The sequence below is a fragment of the Pteropus alecto genome, unplaced genomic scaffold (genome assembly GCF_000325575.1).
Source record: "Pteropus alecto unplaced genomic scaffold, ASM32557v1 scaffold95, whole genome shotgun sequence".
In the NCBI taxonomy this organism is placed as follows: domain Eukaryota; kingdom Metazoa; phylum Chordata; class Mammalia; order Chiroptera; family Pteropodidae; genus Pteropus; species Pteropus alecto.
The window spans coordinates 12,790,696-12,802,030 of record NW_006441071.1 but is presented as its reverse complement, the minus strand read 5'-3'; the positions used below and the strand labels follow the sequence as shown (position 1 = coordinate 12,802,030).

The 11,335-nt window shown below is 40.7% G+C and overlaps 1 protein-coding gene across 1 annotated transcript in view; it reads left to right on the top strand.

Moving 5' to 3' along the window:
• Positions 1-11,335, top strand: part of SLC1A1 (solute carrier family 1 member 1) — a 69,957-nt gene that overhangs the window by 703 nt on the left and 57,919 nt on the right. The gene's annotated exons all lie outside the window — the stretch shown is intronic.

Genomic DNA, 11,335 nt, shown 5'->3' with positions numbered 1-11,335 from the left:
CGAGGCGCGCGGGTGCGAGGGTGGGCCAGGCTCTCGCGCACCCGGTGCCTGAGTCCCTCCGCGCCTCCTCGACCTCCACGCGGGGAGGGTGTCGTTTTCTGCGTGTTGAGAACAAAGCTCCTCGGGGCGTCCCGTTTGGGTGCTCCAGGAGCTGCCGGTTTCTGCTTTACCCAAAATGATCAAAGGGACTTGGAAGGGGAAAAGGGAAGCAGGTAGCTCTCAGTTCTACCCGTGTCGCGTGGGAGCAAATATGGTTTAATTTTTTTTTTAAGCCATGACTACTCATATTTTGCCAGAACCACGCTGCCCGGACAGAGATCGAGTGTGTATTACGGTTCCCACTTAGACTGAAAGAGGCAGGCACGTTAGCCTCAGAGATGGCAGGGCCGAGAAGAGAGGATGGGGGTGTTGCCATTGCTCGCCTTGGGTAGTTCCTGGAAAGGTGCCTTCCCAGACAGTGAGTGCCAACTGCCCGCACCAGGGCTCTGAAAACCTGCCAGATTTTGTGCGGAATTCGGGAGTGTGCAGTTATGGCCCGCAGGAGGCCACGGCCAGAGAGGATTGGCGAGAAGAGAGCTAGGAGAACTCAAATTTCCCCTTTTCCCACCCTGCTACTGTTCAGAGAAAGCCTCCCTGTACTTCCTTGCTCTCCACATTTTTTTCTATTGAAAATAATTTTTAAGTCATATTTGCTTGTTTTTCAACAAAGATGTATTTAAGCGATTCACTCTTGATAGATCTCTGGACTAGGTGCATGTCTGAGCCACTGCTCAGAGGTATGAGCTATTCCTGTTGAGTTAGATTTTGGATTTCTGCCGGGTTGTCTGTTCTACAACTTGGGCTCCAGGATGCTCCTCTTTGAAGTTGGAGCCATGTCTGTCTCACCTCCTCTATGAGCTCGCACAGGTGAGGACACCCAGCAGATGAGACTCCTTAGAAGTCTCCATCTTCCATTTGGAAACAAGCTGGGTTGGCTGGGGTGGGGAGTGGGTCAGTCTGACAGCCTGTTCCCTATACCAACCTCATGCATCTCCCTCTCCAGCTGCTTGCTTCTGCATCTCAGGATAGTTGGTGCTGCCTGCTTCCCCTCCTTATATTCCAGACTTACTCCTCTAGAACCTTGTGCAAAGTAAAGTCAGGTTTCTAGGAAATAAATAACATTCATAAATTGCCTTGGCAGAGGCCATTTGTGGAGGAAAAGAGAGAAGTAGAGAACCACGTCTTGACTGCTTACCTCTACCATATTTTCCCCTAGAAGGACCAAGTAGCTTAGGGTGGTTTTTAGGAAAGATTTATCTTGCCTCACTACATTTAAATAACAGATACCACAAAGAGAGAGATATGATTTCCCTGCAGCCAAATAGGTGAGATGGCCTTGATTGTTTTCCTAATGATGAGTTCAGAATTAATTGTTAAGTCCCTTTTTAAAGACAGTTTTCAGGGTAACCCTTGGTTGGCATTTCCCTCCCTATTCCCTGCAGAAGTGGAATCCTGTCTTTTCAGCCAAGGTATCCTCTCTGGAGATACCCGTTAACCAAGTGTTGCACACCAGTGTTGAGTGTACCAATTCACTGGCAACTGGTTTGGAAAGGATTTTGAGCCGTTGTTCCCTGGCCTTGGAGCCTGTTGCATAAATACACCTTCAGGGTCAAGAGGGATTACATGCCCATTTTGCAGCTAGGGCTTTTGGTGTCAGGTGGGCATTTTTCTCTATAGTTATAATGTGAGTGAGCCCAGGAGCTTGATTCTGATGCTTTTCTTTTGAAAGGAAGACCATCATTTAAAAGCTGTAAGTCCCCAGCTAAAATCTTTCTGGACATTTGCCTGTCTGGGAGCAATATAAGGCAGTCCCTGAGTGTTTCAGCTCTTGGTCTGAGAAGTGTCAGGCCTAGGCCACCCCTAGTGTGCCTATCATAAGCGCTTCTCGGGGTCCTCCTCTATTCCTCTTTCTTCGAAGCACTGGGCCTCAGTGGAAATCATACTTCTGTTTGTGCAGTCTGCACAAGCTCATTCATAAGTGAAATTCCAGCCAACTTATATCAGTGACACCAAGTCCATCCATAAGTCCTTACTAATCATGATAGTAAAATTATTTTTGTAATAGTCTTAATTGATATAGAAAATCGCAAGCACCGCTTTCTGCACCTTTCTGGACCTTCTATAGCTTCTTTTCTGGACCTTTCAGCGTGTGGATCTTAGAAAAGTAAAAACTCTTACATTCATTAACTACTCTAACAGTGTCATCTGATTACAGCTATCGAAATGTTCCGGCCCTACTATAATTTAACAGCCCTAACACTTTAAAATATTTTGATTATTAAAATGAGGGGCAAAGTATGAACCAGCTTAAAGCCTTTGATTTTTCAAGACATAATATATGAGGGTAATGCAAGTAAAGATCGTCTTTATTAGGTGTGAAAGTTAATTCTTTTCATGGACAAGGAGATACTAAGAGCTAAACATTTCCTCATATTCTGATTCATTAGATAAAGGGATTTAATGGTTAAGTGACCATCTTTGTTAATTTCTGTGAAAGACTACAATGTCCTAGAAATAATATCTTGGATTTTCAGGTGAGATGCCTGTACTAAAACACCATTAGGAATTATTTTTCATTGTTTTCATTACAGTTCTTATAGGCTTTTACATGCTTCTGTAGTCTAGCAGAATGAGCACAAAGCTTGGAGTCAGTAGTGCTGGATTTGAATTCTACCAGACTATCACTTAGACAATTCTTTTATTCTCGGAATCTTCAATTTCCTCATCTGGAAAATAGGGATATTAGTCATTACCTCATTTGTTATTAGGGTTGGTTAAGACAATGTGAAAGTACACAGTCATGTGGCTGGCATATAATAAACTCAATAAATATTATTTTAAGATAAATCTGAATAACGTGATTTTGCGGAAATTAATATTTTCTTATGAAATCTAGGCTCTTATGGTCTTTCTGTGTTCTGCTTAGTGACTGCCCTATAATATAATATATAGAGTCCAAGGTGATTCAGGTGTTTTGATCACATGCTCCATCTAAGCGAATACCAGCCTCCAGATCCAGAGCATTATTCACTTTTTTAAAAGGATATGGAAAGGATTAATCATTTCCTCTTGTGCCCCATAGCCTGATTTTCAATTTGTTTAACAGGCAGGAATTCTGAAGGAAGAATTTTTGTGTCCCAAGTGGGAATTCTGTCCAAGCAGAATCACTGTGTGAGAATTCTGTGTTAGAGCATTCTAATTCAAGTCACCTAATAATGATCATATCATATATAATGTTGGTAAAGCAGTCATGGAATCCTCACCCCATTCACATGAAGCCTGATCTTTCCAGAAAGCTTGTACTTTATTGCAGTCATTTGAAAAATCTGATATCTAGCTTATGGATTTTCAAGAAAGGAAATAGATGTTATTTACATGACAAAGCTGGCAAGCTTATTCAGTCTGAATAATTTTCTTTGGAGCGCTAAGGAAGCAGTCATTTCTAGATTCAGATTCCATTGTCTAAAATCGAGAACAGTTCCTTCACGTGCTTCGTAGTATCGTTGCCCCAGCCTTGCACCTCTAGTGCTAGAGGTCTAGTAGTGCTAATTTGAGTCATGGGATATATTCTCTTGCTCTGCATGTTTTCACAGTCTGTAAAGACCCTGAGAACAGGAGCTGGCCGCAGCTCAGGCTGGTTCCAGGTCCAGCACTTCACCTGCACAGAACCTTGCATGCCGTAGTATTCAAAATATATTTTGTCATCCATAAAGCTCATTTGATCTGGCAGGTCCCAGGCTTTGTACTGCTGGGCCTCTCATCAGCTCATTCTTGGAATATACCTGCAGTAACCAACACTTAAATCATTCCTTCATTCAACAAATATATCTTGGGCACCTACTGTGTGCTGGGGACTATTCTAGAGCTAAGGCACACAGCAGTGAAAAACAACAACAATGACAACAACGTAAAAAATCCCTGTCCTTGTGGAACTTATGTTTAAGTGGAGAGAGGTAGTCAGTAAACAGACTAAATGGGTTAGATACAATAAAGCATGTTAGATGGTGAGAGTGCTCAGGGTGACATAAGGCAGGGAGGGGGCTGGGGGGGTTGCAGTTTTAAATAAAGTAAGAAGGCCCTGATGAGAAGGTGACAACTGAATCAAGACTGAAAAGAGGTGAGGGGACATGTCACAGATATCTGAGGAGCATCCTGGCTTCTTTGAGAAAGTGCGTGGGATGAGGTAGAGGCTAGGAGGGGGACAAAGGGGGCCAGAATAGTGTAAGCTTTTATATTATAAGAACTTTGACTTTTATTGGAAGATGGGAAACCATTAAAAGGTTTTGAGCAGAGCAGTGACATGGTCTGGTTGTATTTTAATCAGCTCTCCTTGGCTGCTGTTTTAACTATAGACTACAGAGGCAAGGGTGAAAACCAATTTAAGAGACTAGTGCAGTTAACCTATTTTGTGTTTTACTTATTACACTTTTCTAATCTCATTTCCAACATGGCTAGTGAAATTTTAGGATATGCTTATGAAAAGTCGATGAAAAAAAATTTTTTTGCAGCTATAAAATAGGCATTTTTGCCATTATATGGATGAGAAAACTGAGATTCAAAGTAACTGGCAACACCAGGTCTTCCTATTCCTTTCCTTCCCCTCCTTCAGGCTGCTTTTCCTCCTCCATCTTGCTTCCCATCTCCCTTCATAGTTGGTTCTTGCTGACTCACCTGGGAACCATAGTCATCTGGCTGTGTGCCGTGTTGGGGTGAGGAATAAGTATTCTATACTATGCACTTTGGTCTATAGTTGCCCTTCTCCTCTGAGACCAAGAAGGAGCAGAAATTTGCCTCCACAGGACTCTCAAAATCGCAGTGTGTGCAATGGAGGAACACTGCACCAGTGGGTTTTGCCAGACTCATCAGCCGGGCTGGTCTCCACTCTAGACTCAGACCTACCCTTACACCTATGTCCATGAGGCTGGCCTGCTGTTCTTTCTACCTTCAAAGTCTGCCTTCCTACCTTCTAACTAAGTGGTTTGCCATGACAGGAGCAGAGAGTATGATTGAAGGACATGAAAAAAACAAAAAGCTAAGGCTGCAGAGGAGGCCAGGATCCAGATCCTGGGGAGCCTGGAATGCCATGCTGATGAGTTCGAACATGGTCCTGAGGATTAAGTTGAGCATTGTTAGGGCTGTGCTTAGAAAGTATCATTGAGTTGGTGGATGTGGAAAATGGATCCAAGGAAGGCAAAATGGCAGGTGAGCAGAACTCCCAGGGGTTTAATGTCAAGGTCCAGGCAGGGAGAGATGGAGGCCTCTGCTGGGCAGCACCTGTAGGAGTGGAAAGGAAAACACAGCTGTGCAAGGTCGCAGGTTTACCTTATGGGGCTTTACTGGGTTTGGTCCACAGGAGGAGGTAGTGATCTACAGCAGAAGAGGGTGTCCTGGAGGGGGCACCAGCTTGAAAAAGAGCTATTGTGCTCTCCCACTGTACAGAACCAATACCTATTAGGTTTTTATTACTCTATAGTTAGAATATATTCTAATTTGTTCTGCTTCTTGCAGTGACCCATAAGCCCTTGAGGGAGAGAATTCTGTGTTGCCCCTCTTTGTACCCACAGCACCTGTCACAATGCCTGGTAGGCTCAATACTTTTGTTGAATTGTTGAGTCATTTATGACCCAGAAAGTTGGTAAGATGTCCTTTTTTATTGAGTGAATAAATAAGCCCAAAGCTTAGCTCGAACTCCATTTCTGCCATAAATTCTTCTCCATGTCCACCATAAATTCATTTCAGCCTCCTGTGATCTATATTATTAAGGCAGATTAACACTTAATCTACATATATATCAAGCATGTTAATCCTTCCTCAAAACAAGATTATAGACCCCTTGAGAGCACAAGTACTTCTATTACCCCTAGCAGGCACTGGAAAATGAAATGAGACCTTAAAGTAATGAGACTCTTAAAAACTATGTAAGAAAGTATTTCTGATACTTAAACTCTCTGGACCTTTATTTCTTATCAGAAAGAAGAGAGGTTCGGATTAGCTGGAAGAGCAAAGAGGATTCTATTCATGAGCCAACTCCCATTTTTAGATAGTGGACTGTCTGGTGTGATATGTTTGAAAAGATTGGAAACAAAAGTTCTGAAATTGATTGCTAATATCTGCCAATGGCTTAGGTTCAAGGACTAGTGGCATATGTGCTGCATTCTTATTGATCCTGGGTTAGAAAGTCTCTCAAGGTTCCTTCTAGCTTTAAGATCATTTTAGCTCTATGATTGTATAGTTATTCCTCAGTTCATTGCTAGGAATGAGAGGAACTCTTCTATAGGGAACTCAAGGAGGGTTAAAGGTCATTACTGCAGGGTAAAATGACCTTGACATTGAGTCATTTGTTTTGCATTTGAACTACTTGATCAGTAACTTGAGTATAATAATGTAAATTTTATATGGGGCTATTACCAGGGTAATGTTCAATGTCAGTTTTAGATGAGTCATCACAGCAGTAATAGGAGTTCCAATAAACTTGTGTTGTTTAGATATATCTTACATGTATCCGCTTAAGTACCTTAGAAACAATGTCCTTTAGCTGCCTTGGCTCCAGTTCCACATATTGAAGAATCTGCAAGAGCATTTTGGGCTTTGAATGTCTATGCCTGGTGCTTTCATTTTTGAAACCAAATCAAAACCTACTAGTTGGGAATCACCAAAAAGATTCTGATTTTTGGTTCTTTACATGGTATACACTCAAATCTGTCAAACCAAAACCTCACACAAAATTATCTAAACACAAATTATAAAATAAATCTTAAAAAGATTAAAGTGTCATCAGACTCTGCACATAGTGATTGGTTATATACATTCTTAATGCTATCCATTGGGAGAATTTTGAATGTAAATTTAGCTAAAGTACAGAGAAGAGGAAAAGGGTATGTATATGTCTGCTGTCTTTTAAGTTTTAGTACTCAGAAAAGAAAAGGTGGTTGATAAATATTCAATATCTTGTTAGATTTTTGCCTAATCTCAGATATACTATTTTATCTAGTACAATAAAACTACAAAATCAAATTTACCCACCTGTCAAAAATGTGAGCAGCAGGCATAAGAAATGAAAAGAGCTTTAAACGAAGATATAAGATGTAGAAAATTACCGTGTTCTAAATCAGGATGTGGTCCACAGCCATACCACCCTGAACGTATTCGATCTCATCTAAATCAGGATGTGGTAGAGCTCATGTATTAGCTCAGTTGGGTAAAAACCCTGGATTAGTCAGACAAGGTGTAAATAAATGGGATTAGGAATTAGCTACTGAAGAGCATATGCATGCTTGTGTGAGCACTTGCTTGTAAAGAGAGAAAGCTTTCCAATTAATTACTTATGAGAAATTGTGATTACCTTTCACGAAGCTGAGACTGAAAATAACTGTCCTGCAGGGAGTCACTGACATGCTGGCCTGGTGCCAGAGAAGCTCTGTTTGCCAGAGAAATTGCAGATCTCCCTGACGTTGGTGTTGCTGAAGATCTGTGATCACGTATACTGTGGGGACTCGAGCACTGTCGAAGAAAATGAATTCATTTTAGATGACATCGAGTGGCCCATTTAAACTCCCCTGCAGCAGTGTCTGTTAAAATAGCAAGTGTTTTCAATGGCCTTTCCTATTTTGAATGTTAAACATATATCTAATAGAAGATTATTGGAGACAGTTACTATTAAGCCAATTATTCATTTCTGAGCTATGGTTTAACTCAGGGATAGATTTAGAAGGAGCTAATTCATTATACTTGCTGAGGTAACAGCTCCAAATTGCAACAGAGAAAGTTCTGTTGCAATTAGTGTGCTCCACAGTAACACCTCTGTTAATGGAAAGGAAGTGTTTTTGTGAGTCACTGGTTGCCAGAAATGTTACTAACTACCTTTCAAATGCCTGTTCCATTACCAGAGGTAGAATACTTCCTTTCCAGCAAATACTCCTGAGCTTTCCTGGATGGATGGACCCTATCCCAGCTCACAGACACTTCATGCTGTGTGTTTTGTGTCATCCCTCTCCCCAGGCCCAATCTCAGCTGTGTGAGCTCGGGACACTGGTCCTCGCCCAGTCAGCACAGGAAGGACACTGAGCCTCATTTTCCACGTTAAGACCCAGATAAAGACACTTCCACCAATATTTCCATGCTCAGGCTGAAGGCTTTGTTCCCAGGGTCCATGGTTATAGTCCCTGACGGTGTCCATAGACAGGACAGTTGTCATAGCAGATCTTCATGTGACTCTGTGAAGGGTCCTGAAACCAGCATCATGTGACTCTATGCTAGTTCTGTACATTGAAGCAAAGTTGTGGCTTTTGGGACCAGAACTTCAATTCCGAAAGCACCTCAGAGTCTGCATTGTGTGTTTATTATAATTGCACTGAGACAACTATTTGGGTTCAGTGCCCTCAGATGGTTAAAACTACATTTAGTTACTTTACTAAGGGTGAAACCCTTAGAGGAGAGACCTGAAGTGAGATTAAGTGAGATGGTATAATTAAATTATTTTTCTACCTCTATTTTATTGCTTGAGAGTTACTGAGTAACTTATAACTCAGTGAAGAATTAAATCAACAACAACAAAAATGCACCATCACAGGAAATAACTAACTACAGAAAGCCTAATCTCTTAAGACTCTTCCCATTACTGGAAAATAAACTGATTTTCTCTGCGTATTTCATATACTTGTTTTCTAGCCACTTAACCACTTTGTAGGTTTCATATGAGATTCCCCAAATTATGAGACAATGATGGAGACACATTTTATTTTTTGAAAAGTTCTATCCCTTGAGGTTAACCAAGCCTAATAGCTAATATTTACTGAGGGCTTATTGTGGGTTTTATGCACATTTCCTTCCCATTTCCTCAGAACAATAAGGTGGAAAGTTTTACCCCTTTTATAGATAAGGGGACTGAAACCTACAAGGCTTAAGTCAGGGGGCCAAATCACAGTTAGAGCTGAGATTTGGACTCAGGATTGCCTCACTCCAAATCCAAGGTTATTAACCATTTAAGCAAGACTACTTACTTCCTAGCAAACCTTGATACACTTAATTTGTATTTCAAATCATTTTTGCAAACTTCACTCTCGGACAGTGGCTAAATGAAGCCTGTTATCCTCCCTCTTGGTCCATCCCCTCTCTCTTGTCTTTCCCTTAGCTTGGAGCATTCCTCAGTGTTTAGTCCTTTCCCCCATTCTTCTTCTATATAAACCTTCTATTTGAACTTGTCTCGTATTGCTTTCCCAGAATGTGTTGTACTTTCCTACCCTAATGCTTTTGCTCAGGTGTTTTACCCACTGTTACCTTACCCATCCTTGAGGATGGATCTAATTCTCACTTTTATCATATAGATTTCTCTGACTGCTCAGTTGGAGAAATCAACTGAGAAATCTCAGTTGGAGATAATCTTCCTTTGCTGTGCTCTTATAACCTTTAATTTACATTCCTAAAATTGCTGCATTTGCAACACCATTCACATTCATGCCCTATGCAGACATCACTAATTGATAATAGCCCACTTTATCATGGAGCTTTGTTACGGCCTCAAAATCCCCAAAACAATCCTCCAGGCAACCACTGTTAATCAAAGAGAATTGGCAAGTAAGATGAAAAGTATTGTCAATTGCTGGGAAAATCTATTCATTTAGCAATCAGGAATTCACTTTAAATTGAACAAGTATTGATGTTTCTGGTAAGAGATGCGGAATTGAATTCACTTTAAATTGAACAAGTATTGAAGTTACTGGTAGGAGATGCAGAGTTGAAGTATGTGTTTTGTCTTAGTCTGTTGGAGACACTACAGGCACAGATATTACTAACATGAGCTTAAGTGTGGTAAATGCTGTAAGAAAGCTAACATGTACCTTGGACTTTCAGCAAAGGTGGAATTGAGAAAGAGTCCAAGAAGAGACCAGGGATGGCCTTGAGAAGGTGTGCTAGGATTCCTGGGCTTGAAGATTAGAAAGAGTACAAGCCCAAATAGAGATAATAATATGAGTACAGAGGCTTTTACCCTATCTTATGTCCAATTTCAATATTGTATGGAACTACTATTTAATACATATATTGTTATGTTTTCCTGACTTCTCTTTTTTACTTCAGTTTCCCAAAGATAAAAAATGTTGTCTTTTGAGTCTGTTGCACTGATAGCATCTAGCATTGCACCTACTTGATAGGAGATGCCACAAAATATTTTTGACTGATTACAAAACCTTCTTCATTGAAGAAGAGATAAATCCTTGATGAGCCTATCCCATCGATCCCTAGTTACCCACTTATTTGTATGGGTTTTTGAGTAAAGACCCTGGGGGAACTCTTAATCCAAGCCAAGTCATTCCAAATATACTTTACTCCTAGTATGGAGATCCTAGCCATTTTAGCGTGAGCTCAGCATGGCCCTGAAACCCCCAGAGTGGATGGTATCTTTGTACCTTGAGGAAGCTCTGACATCAGGAAACCAGCACCAGAACCAACCTGATCTTCAGAGAATTCTTTGGCCTGAAAAAAAAAAAAAAAAAAAAAAAGGATGATCTATTTGGTTTCCCAAAGTCGGGCCATGGCCTGGAACTGAATCGGCCTTGGGTGGTAGCCTTTTTGAATGGGGGTATTTAGCAACTCCTATGTCTTTTTTTTTTTTTTTTTTCCAATTACAGTTGTCCTATAATATTATAATAGTTTCAAGTGTACAACATTTTGATTAGACATTTATATAACTTACAAAGTGATCACCCCAATAAGTCTAGGGCCCATATGACACTGTACATAGGTATTATTATTGTCAATATTATTGACTATATTTCGTATTCTGTACTTTACATCCCGCAAGCAACTCCTATGTCTTTTGGTGAATTTATTTTTAGGTTTTCCCTACCATGCATCCTTTCACATGCTTTCCCAAGTTTTGCCCATTTTTCTCCCTGTCTGGAGATTATTTCTATATAAGTAATTAATTAGCCAGTCTGTGTAGCCTGTTCCAGTAGAGCTTGAATTGCTTGGAAAAACACTAGGTTTGGTCATTTTAAAGAATCCGAAGATGGATTTTTACCTTTGTATTAGCAAAAGTTAATTGCCAACCAGGAGACATAACAGATTTGCTCCATTTCTGCTTCCTCTTTCTCTTTCTTACACTTGGAGGATATCCTGAGGATTCATTGCATGGAGGAGATCCTGAGTTTCACAGAGTAATGGAGATTGAGATCTTATTGCCAGTTCAGAAGCCACAGACTCTGTGAAACATACCCAGATCACCTCTGACACTGGTTTGCCACCTACATTGAATATTAATATTTTCCAATAATCTCCGACTAGTTTGTTTATTTTGAAA